At 41.2% G+C, this 10,567-nt stretch overlaps 1 non-coding gene across 1 annotated transcript; it reads left to right on the top strand.

Moving 5' to 3' along the window:
- The first annotated feature begins 384 nt into the window (after positions 1-384).
- On the top strand, positions 385-459 carry Trnas-cga (transfer RNA serine (anticodon CGA)). The gene has a single exon. It is a non-coding gene; the product is annotated as a tRNA-Ser (tRNA).
- The last annotated feature ends 10,108 nt before the right edge of the window (positions 460-10,567 follow it).

The raw sequence follows: 10,567 nt of genomic DNA, 5'->3' as shown, positions 1-10,567 counted from the left end.
AAAGAGCACAACAACCACTTTGCTGAAATGATAGTGAATTCTTTCACAGGGAGAACATTACAATTTTAAAACTGTGTGCCAGGCCGAGACCCGAACTCGGGACCTTTGCCTTTCGCGGGTAAGTGCTCTACCAACTGAGCTACCGAAGCACGACTCACGCCCCGTCCTCACAGCTTCAGTTCTCCCAGTACCTCGTCCCCTACCTTCCAAACTTTACAGAAGCTCTCCTGCTAACCTTGCAGAACTAGCACTCCTGAAAGAAAGGACATTGCGGAGACATGGCTTAGCCACTGCCTGGGGGATGTTTCCAGAATGAGATTTTTCACTCTGCAGGGGAGTGTGCGCTGATATGAAAGTGGAGCTGTGAGGACGGGGCTTGAGTCGTGCTTGGGTAGCTCAGTTGGTAGAGCACTTGCCCGCGAAAGGCAAAGGGCCCGAGTTCGAGTCTCGGCCCGGCACACAGTTTTAACCTGCCAGAAAGTTTCATATCAGCGCACACTCAGCTGCAGAGTGAAAATCTCATTCTGGATTTACAATTTTAGTTACCTTCATAATCTTCGTCTTGTTTTCCTTTTTATAGTACTTGCCTCTTAAAAGCAAGTAGTCCTTTTGGTGTTTTTCATTTCTTGACAGTTCTAAAATTTCATTTTCTAGAAATATTCCTGGCCGATATTGTATATACCCATGTTTTCACTGATGGCCGAGGACTCACAATTTTATTGTTATTCTAGCTGACAAAAAAACAAAAAATGAACTGTGTTTCCCGTGAAGTATAGAAAAAAATACATTTCCATGTATTCGTGAAAACATCTTTGAAAGTATGAAACAGTCGTACAAAGAAATGTGCGTGACATACATATATACATAAGTACAGTATCCAAATTAATAAACATGATCCCGGACAGTTTCTGTACGCGGTTTCGTGTGTCTACGACGCGATTTTTGGTAACACTTCTTCATAGCTCTACACCCGTTTGCACTTCACAATTGACAGCTGTCAAAGTCACTGCCAGGTGTCAGAGATTTCCTAAAGTCGAATCTATTGTAGGACTGTTTAATAGTAAATAACAAATGTATTAAAATTTCATGCATCATGCCTCATTTTTTTCACGTATTTTAGTTTTTATGATGTCTTATCTCTTAAACTATGGGTCGTACAATGCTATATTTGTGTAGTACATTAGCGGCAATTGTGGATATTGTCAGCGAAATATGTTGCGGATAGAGTTAGTAATAAAGAATAATAAATTGAAACGTCAAGCATGGAGCTGCAATTTTTCACGTATCTCAGTGATTGTGACGTCATATCTCCTGAACTATTATAGATAGGTGGCTGTTACCACTACAGCTATTATTATCTGACAATAAGGGATATGTGAGTCAAGTTTGGTTGAAATTGATCCGGTCGTTTAGCGGGAGATGTGGAAAACACACACACACTTTTTAATATGTGTGGATTATATTGGTTTTCGAATACCCTCCGGCGTTGTTCAATGCCCAGTTTCCATGAAACTCTATCATTCCATTCATCTTCTCTTAAATCTGTTCTCATTGCTTTTACAATTTTCGGTCCCAAGTTTTCCCCGGCCTTCCACTTTTTTCTGTGGTCCAGTGGTGTCCATAGCATACTCTTCGTAGGTAATTGGACAAGACCGTACAATATTGCTTCCATGCGATGTCAGTTGTTCATGACCCTTCTAATGGCGTAAGTAATCGAACCTCTTCCTTACGTACTTTTCTCTCTTCTGGATATTCCCGATGACTGTCTGAACACATCCATTTTGGTGGCCTCCAACTTCCTCTTCTTATTCTGTGTAACTCTCTGTTTGTAGTTTTACAGTTGTAAAAAAAAAAAAAAAAAACAGTGTTTAAGTGAATGTTCCATATAAACACTATGACATTCAGTCAGTGAAGCTAAGCCGAAAACTAAGACGCCAGTTTCTTCGGTGTATTACACAAAAATAAATAAATAAATTACCAGCATGCTGTGCCCTTACTGTTATTAAGGCCGTGTTTCCAGTCTCTCCCTTCCTTCGTAGGCGTAACCCACTTCAACTGAATAACCGAAAGGTTCCTTACGTGATGAAAAAAAAAAGGCGAAACTCTCTTGACTTGATGATTAACAACACACTTTTGACGAAAGTAGCGCACAAAACAATTCATTTGCTTTCTTCAAAAGTGAAATATTTTAATTTCCACAATATTCTTCTTGGTTGTAGACCGCGAACGTGTTGTAAACGTACCAATGTTTAGGCATCTTCTAAAAGTAACATTCATCTGAATGTATGCTATGGTACCCGAAAGATTGGTACACTGCGACACGTCTTCGGTCTCCAGCCCAGAAGAACTTTATGGCGGCGAAACCCACAAACTTATAATTTGATCGTTCGTTGTTAGTCCTGGTAACAGCTGTTCTTAGTGTACAGCAACGCCACTAGAGAACCACTGACGACATTGTAGTCGTATTGACAACGCCATATAATAGACATAAAATAAAACTTTTGTGGTCGTCTGAAGAAGAAACTGTCGCTTCGAACCCGCTAATGACTATTTTGAATAGATTAACAGAGAACGTCTGCTTGTTTTCTTATTTCTGACATAAATCAGCTGTTTTCTCACATGACAGCTGTCTCACCCAGCGATGTGAAGAAAAGAAATACTCCACTAGTTAAAAGCCTTGTTACGAAATTCCTGATTACCGAGAATTGGCCTGGAGCTTAAGGATACCTCTAGAAAACTGATTCAAGAAATTGCCAGGTACAGTGGCAAACTAATTAAAGATATGCTGTAGTTATTTCCTCAAATCGACACTGTTGCAACAACTGCCAAACGATTAGCGTCGCAAACTTCGTTTCGGGCCATCACGATTGTGGTGAAAGTTCTGGATGTTTATGCGTAGCTTGTTCTGAAGCTCAGTGCGGAGGTTGCGCACGGATTATTCTTCATTAAATCTCTAGATGCGGATGAGGTCCCAGGCTACCAAAACAACAAAAACACAACAGAATGAGTGAAAAGAAAAGAGAAATTCTTTGAATTTAAATTTCTACAAAGCCTGTTGAAATAGGTAAACCTGTAATTCAGCATGTGTAACAAGATGAATTGGGAGCCATGAAGGATTAATTCGAGTGACGAAAAAAGAAATCTGGAACAGTGGTTTCGTAATGATAAACCACCTTAGCGTAAACTCAGCTTTATATTGGTAAGCCCCAGCTCGTAACAGCTTGCGTTGTATCTTCACTATCCTTCTTGTCGCGATATCAGAGTGAAAGTGTCACCAATAGAGAGTAACCCAAGTGCACAGACTACCAACAAGATTGAAGGAACTGCTGCGACGGAGGTTCTCTCGCGAGTTGTCTTTCATTTTTGTAAACATCGCCTCACTAACGCAGCACTGCAGTTCCGGAAGCAGCCAGTGCTCACCAATAAATGTAATAATCGTTTCAGCACTCACAGTATGTGCAGCAACATAATTAAGACTGCCTCAGTGTCAACTCGACACTACAAAACAGTTTGTGAGAACACCTTCGTAGAACTGCGTCGAATTTCAGGTAGAATGAAAGATACTCGAACGATTGTAAAATTTATCGTAAGAGTTGATATGTCAATAAAACTTTCAACTTGGAACAAACTATCTGCATCAACATATGGCCCTAAAGAACAGATATGCGGAGGAATATATGACAAATTAAATATGAGGTTGAGTCCGTAGAAACGGAATAAATCATTAGAATGGAACTACGAAATAAAATAAAACAAATAAACTTTAAAAATATCTTATTTATCGTAGTGTCGACATTTTGTCTATGGAGAGAGCGTAAATAACTTCCGATATACCCAGAGTAGCTTAACATCACTACGAAGAATAAAATCATAAAAGACAAAACCTTCGTAGGTATCTAATGAAAATGCGGTCCATGTAACCTTTTATTATAAGAGTCTCAAATTTCTTGGCTGTGTTTATTGCAGTAATCACGCAGGTAATGAATAGCAATGAATTATAAATCCAAACGTCAACTATAATAAAGAAGTGACAGCTTATTCTCTAAGTAGCATATCACGAAGGCTACAGAAGACATTAAAGGTTAATCGTAAGACAGTTGGCGTGCAACACTGTCCAAAACTGAAGCCAAAAAAGTACAACATACGCATTTAAGAAAACGTCACAGAAAAAAGGAAATGTTCACAATGACCAAATACGTGGTAGGGAAAACTGTAATCCTTAACTGCCTCGCGTGCTTGGTAATGATGTGGCACTCTCCCTAAGTGCAGTCGTGCATTGTCCAGAGGCTTGCAGAGTACACGTGCAGACGTACAAGAGCAGCAGTGTGTGTGTGGTCTGTGATCTAGGCCGGAACCGCTTCGAATCGTCCGAGGATTCGGTCTTCCAAAACAAGGTCCTGACAGAGGTATTGTAGCATCAGGTTGTAGCTTCATCAAGAGACTTCGTTCTGCTCATACAGACGAAACCAACACGGCTGATATTACGGGTCTGTTAGACCGCTAGTGTTCAGAATGGAATTTTGTATTCTGTTGCAGAGGTCTTCGCTGATTTGCCGGGGGACGTCTGGCAGGAAATCGGGAATCCAGAATATTTTAGATTTAAGTAAAATCGTACCTTATTAGACTCTCCTGAATCATAGCAATCATATATTGACTCAGGCGACGGTGATACTGCGGTTTATATTAAACAGGTACTTGTATTAAATTTACAATGTGTAGGCAGCTGATAGTTTCCTGTGTAAAATTACATAAATCCATATATATTATAATATATAAGTGTGTCTGTTCCACATCTCCTCCTACTCCACTGGACAGATTTCAACCATATAGCCGGCCAGGGTGGCCGAGTGGTTCTAGGCGCTTCAGTTTGGAACCACGCGACCGCTACGGTCGCAGGTCAGAATCCTGCCTCGGGCATGGATGTGTGTGATATCTTTAGGTTAGTTAGGTGTAAGTAGTTCTAAGTTCTAGGGGACTGAAGTTAAGTCCCATAGTGCTCAGAGCCATTTGAACCATTTCAACCATATCTCTTACTGTATGAATGTTATCGTTGTGGGGGCAATACCTATCAAAGGTGTTGATGTGAAAAAGTAGAGCAGCCCACAACTCTCAAATACCCATACTTTCGTCAACCACTATTTGAGAATGAGATCATTTAGATACTTGCAACAAAACTTTACTCATAATTTCAAATCTTTACCAAACTTCTTCTTTTAATTTATTACTTTTTTACTACTATATTTATTCGCGACGCATCTTGCAGATAGTATTCGCATGTGTCGATGAAAGTACCAAAAAAGAAAGAAAAACACACATCATTGTACGACACATAGTTTAGGAGGCGTGATAAACTGCCTCATCAAGCAAGGCGGTTTAATGTATTATTTATTTACTTCTAAAGCTGCTCACAACACACTTCGTAGACGGTAGCTACGTAGATCATCGGACTACCTGAAAAATTGTATCATTGAACAGCACGTTTTTCAGGAGAGACCATGTCATAAACATTAAGCTGCGTGAAAAGGAAACTGCAGGGCGAAATTCTCTGGAGATACAGACGAAATATTTGTTCAAATACGTGTGAAATGTCTTAAATATGTGTGAAATATATCTGACAGGTGCGTAAGCGGGCGAACCCAAGGGTAAAAACTCAGCTTAAACCAATGGAACAATATCAACCAAATTTGGTACACATATTAATTACAGTCTGTAAATAAATACTGCGGGGTTAACCACCATCAGCCTCCTTCTGAGATGAGTGTGATACCGTGGAGAGAGAAGTAGGAATGAGGAGATGGACAGAGAGTAAGGAGGAAGGAGGAGATGGCCACTGTTAGGGAGCAGAGGAGATTGAAAGAGAAATGAAAGAGGAGGAGGGAGGAGATGAGCAGAGAGAGGGTGAGGAGTAGATGGACAGAGAGAATGGAGGCAGACGGCATTAGAGGGGTAGAGCGAGGAAGCACAGACAGATGGGGGAGGAGACGGTAATATATGGGGGAAGGAGCAGACTGACAAAGAGAGGGGAAGAAGGAGGAAATGGACATAGAGTGGGTGGTGGTGGAGGTGGGCAGAGAGAGTGTGTGGAACAGATGGTCAAGGAGGGGGTGAAGGAGGAGAAGCACAAAAGTGGGGGAAGGAGGAGATGGACTAATTGAAGGTAGTATGCATATCCGGGCAGTGACGGGTAATCAGCTTTTTAGAAAATATTGGATGAAAACGAAGCTGAGTAATGTAAGAAGAACGGCCACAGATTTTGTCTACATAGCTGTTTTTGTATATTACAATGGTGATCTGTAAGTAACTACAGTAATTTTCAAAGTCTGCATATTAGCACTCGTCCTAACCGATTATTAGTATATTTTTCAAAAGTAGCATTCTGTGGCAGCTTTTGCCAGTTAATACAAGGTCTGGGTCGTACAACATTCCTGAGAGCTATACTTTGCGGGGATTTGAGGAGCACGATGAGCGAACGAATGAATGAGCGCTAGAGGGGGATTTTTCCGTGGTTGGGTACCGCAGACATAATCACATTTTAAATGAAATATTGCCGCCATATATGAGTGTAAGTAGTCTTTATTTATTTATTTCACTATCGCGATTTCGGTTGTAGGGCCATTTTCAAGCGCAAGGTGAAAAAAAATCAGTAAGTATGAGACGTGGCTGGACACGGTTCGTGGTTACCACAGAACTGTGTTGACCAGAGTTATAACAGCACAACACGATTAAGCGTGGCTGATGTGCTGCTTACTGTTAGCTGTAATCTGTGGGCACTGAGTTCTCATTCAGATTTTATGAGGAGACGCCTGGTACACATGTCCACATATGTTTTGCAGCGTTTCGACGACGATGTCATGTCACTGAGGCATGTCTGATATTTATAGACTTTTCTCATATTGCACTTGAAAAATGTTCTACAGCTGAAATAGCGATAGTGAAATAATAAAAAAAAGTATTAAAATCTTACAGTCAAATGGCGGCAATAATTTCATTTAAATCACAAGAATTCCGAAAAATTTTTAATTTTAGGGCAATTTCATCAGCTTCTCTACTTCGTGTTGTTTATTGTCTTTGGAGCAACCAACATACTGTGTAGAAAGCGTTCAAAATTTTGTTGGAGTACGGTATTAGTGTTGGTCGTTACATACTGGAATGCAGCTGACGATTTCACTCAGTGAGCAATAAGCATTATGGCCATACTTTTAAGTTGTAACAGATAACTGTTTGCCACTTCAGTGACACATTATTACCTCCTACTGCCGAACTGAAACCACCGGATACTAATTTTGAGGCTAGCATACACGTAAAGCTTACGGTCGTTAAGTTTCGCGGAAAACAAGTTAAACTGACTGTCAACAAAAGTTGGTGCTATCATTTTGCACGTTCATCAACGCAAAGGTTGCAGTTCTGGAAAGGAGAGTAAATCACTTGTAATTACCTGGGCTGTGTGTAATTTGCGTCAAATGCTTACGCAGTCGAAGATTGGTTGGTTGGTGTTGGGAAAGGAGACCAGACAGCGTGGTCATCGGTCTCATCGGATTAGGGAAGGATGGGGAAGGAAGTCGGCCGTGCCCTTTCAGAGGAACCATCCCGGCATTTGCCTGGAGTGATTTAGGGAAATCACGGAAAACCTAAATCAGGATGGCCGGACGCGGGATTGAACCGTCGTCCTCCCGAATGCGAGTCCAGTGTCTTACCACTGCGCCACCTCGCTCGGTGCAGTCGAAGAGAACTAAAGCATCGTCACTTGAGGCTTTCAGAAAGTGATCAGTTTTTCTGAATGCCTGATACTTGACGAAACAGTACACATGTCAGTGACACACTCAGTAGTACGTAGAATGGCCTGAAGGTCCAGCCCGGGACATAAGAAAGTTAAAGTGTAAGTCGGAGTGGGATTCCGTCAAAAGTGAACGAGGAATGGGTGGCTATTTGACTAGAGCGAAAAAGTTTCGCACAATGACAGCATCTGTGCTTCCGTGATAGTGACGAAGTCAAGAATCTGTCAGCGGCTGCTTACCATCATAGAAGGGACGGTTATGGTAAGTGTCTTAGCAACGGACACAATTTTATACAAATCAGTATAAATCTCTTCAGTAGAAATCTCTTCAGTACCGATCTGTATACATTTAGTATTCGTTTGTTTGCTTTTAAAGTCCTGAGTCATATATTTATATTTATGACACGCACAACACATTTTAATTAATGACTAATGCAATATGGTGGCTTAAACCATTGTAACCCTTCATCCGTGATGATGGTCCAAGACCGAAACTGGTATATGTCTGGGTTTAAAATAAAACCAGCTTATGGTTGAGATATGCATTTTATACATTATACAAATCAGTTCGTAACTTCTTTTTATGTTACATCGGAATTTACATTTCGCACGAGTTTGTAATTTTCATGACTAAGATGGTATCCCCCCCATGAACCATGGACCTTGCCGTTGGTGGGGAGGCTTGCGTGCCTCATCGATACAGATAGCCGTACCGTAGGTACAACCACAACGGAGGGGTATCTGTTGAGAGGCCAGACAAACGTGTGGTTCCTGAAGAGGGGCAGCAGCCTTTTCAGTAGTTGCAAGGGCAACAGTCTGGATGATTGACTGATCTGGCCTTGTAACAATAACCAAAACGGCCTTGCTGTGCTGGTACTGCGAACGGCTGAAAGCAAGGGGAAACTACGGCCGTAATTTTTCCCGAGGGCATGCAGCTTTACTGTATGATTAAATGATGATGGCATCCTCTTGGGTAAAATATTCCGGAGGTAAAATAGTCCCCCATTCGGATCTCCGGGCGGGGACTACTCAAGAGGATGTCGTTATCAGGAGAAAGAAAACTGGCGTTCTACGGATCGGAGCGTGGAATGTCAGGTCCCTTAATCGGGCAGGTAGGTTAGAAAATTTGAAACGGGAAATGGATAGGTTAAAGTTAGATATAGTGGGAATTAGTGAAGTTCGGTGGCAGGAGGAACAAGACTTCTGGTCAGGTGACTACAGGGTTATAAACACAAAGTCAAATAGGGGTAATGCAGGAGTAGGTTTAATAATGAATAGGAACATAGGAACGCGGGTAAGCTACTACAAACAGCTTAGTGAACGCATTATTGTGGCCAAGATAGATACGAAGCCCACACCTACTACAGTGGTACAAGTTTATATGCCAACTAGCTCTGCAGATGACGAAGAAATTGAAGAAATGTATGATGAAATAAAAGAAATTATTCAGATTGTGAAGGGAGACGAAAATTTAATAGTTATGGGTGACTGGAATTCGAGTGTAGGAAAAGGGAGAGAAGGAAACGTAGTAGGTGAATATGGATTGGGGCTAAGAAATGAAAGAGGAAGCCGCCTGGTAGAATTTTGCACAGAGCACAGTTTAATCATAGCTAACACTTGGTTTAAGAATCATGATAGAAGGTTGTATACATGGAAGAACCCTGGAGATACTAAAAGGTATCAGATTGATTATATAATGGTAAGACAGAGATTTAGGAACCAGGTTTTAAATTGTAAGACATTTCCAGGGGCAGATGTGGACTCTGACCACAATCTATTGGTTATGACCTGTAGATCAAAACTGAAGAAACTGCAAAAAGGTGGGAATTTAAGGAGATGGGACCTGGATAAACTGAAAGAACCAGAGGTTGTACAGAGTTTCAGGGAGAGCATAAGGGAACAATTGACAGGAATGGGGGAAAGAAATACAGTAGAAGAAGAATGGGTAGCTTTGAGGGATGAAGTAGTGAAGGCAGCAGAGGATCAAGTAGGTAAAAAGACGAGGGCTAGTAGAAATCCTTGGGTAACAGAAGAAATATTGAATTTAATTGATGAAAGGAGAAAATATAAAAATGCAGTAAATGAAGCAGGCAAAAAGGAATACAAACGTCTCAAAAATGAGATCGACAGGAAATGCAAAATGGCTAAGCAGGGATGGCTAGAGGACAAATGTAAGGATGTAGAGGCTTATCTTACTAGGGGTAAGATAGATACTGCCTACAGGAAAATTAAAGAGACCTTTGGAGATAAGAGAACCACTTGTATGAACATCAAGAGCTCAGATGGAAACCCAGTTCTAAGCAAAGAAGGGAAAGCAGAAAGGTGGAAGGAGTATATAGAGGGTCTATACAAGGGCAATGTACTTGAGGACAATATTATGGAAATGGAAGAGGATGTAGATGAAGATGAAATGGGAGATACGATACTGCGTGAAGAGTTTGACAGAGCACTGAAAGACCTGAGTCGAAACAAGGCCCCCGGAGTAGACAACATTCCATTGGAACTACTGAAGGCCTTGGGAGAGCCAGTCCTGACAAAACTCTACCATCTGGTGAGCAAGATGTATGAAACAGGCGAAATACCCTCAGACTTCAAGAAGAATATAATAATTCCAATCCCAAAGAAAGCAGGTGTTGACAGATGTGAGAATTACCGAACAATCAGTTTAATAAGCCACAGCTGCAAAATACTAACGCGAATTATTTACAGACGAATGGAAAAACTAGTAGAAGCCGACCTCGGGGAAGATCAGTTTGGATTCCGTAGAAATACTGGGACACGTGAGGCAATACT

The sequence above is a fragment of the Schistocerca nitens genome, chromosome 2, assembly GCF_023898315.1.
Source record: "Schistocerca nitens isolate TAMUIC-IGC-003100 chromosome 2, iqSchNite1.1, whole genome shotgun sequence".
In the NCBI taxonomy this organism is placed as follows: Eukaryota; Metazoa; Arthropoda; class Insecta; order Orthoptera; family Acrididae; genus Schistocerca; species Schistocerca nitens.
The sequence above is the reverse complement of the archived record's forward strand: the minus strand, read 5'-3'. Positions and strand labels throughout refer to the sequence as shown.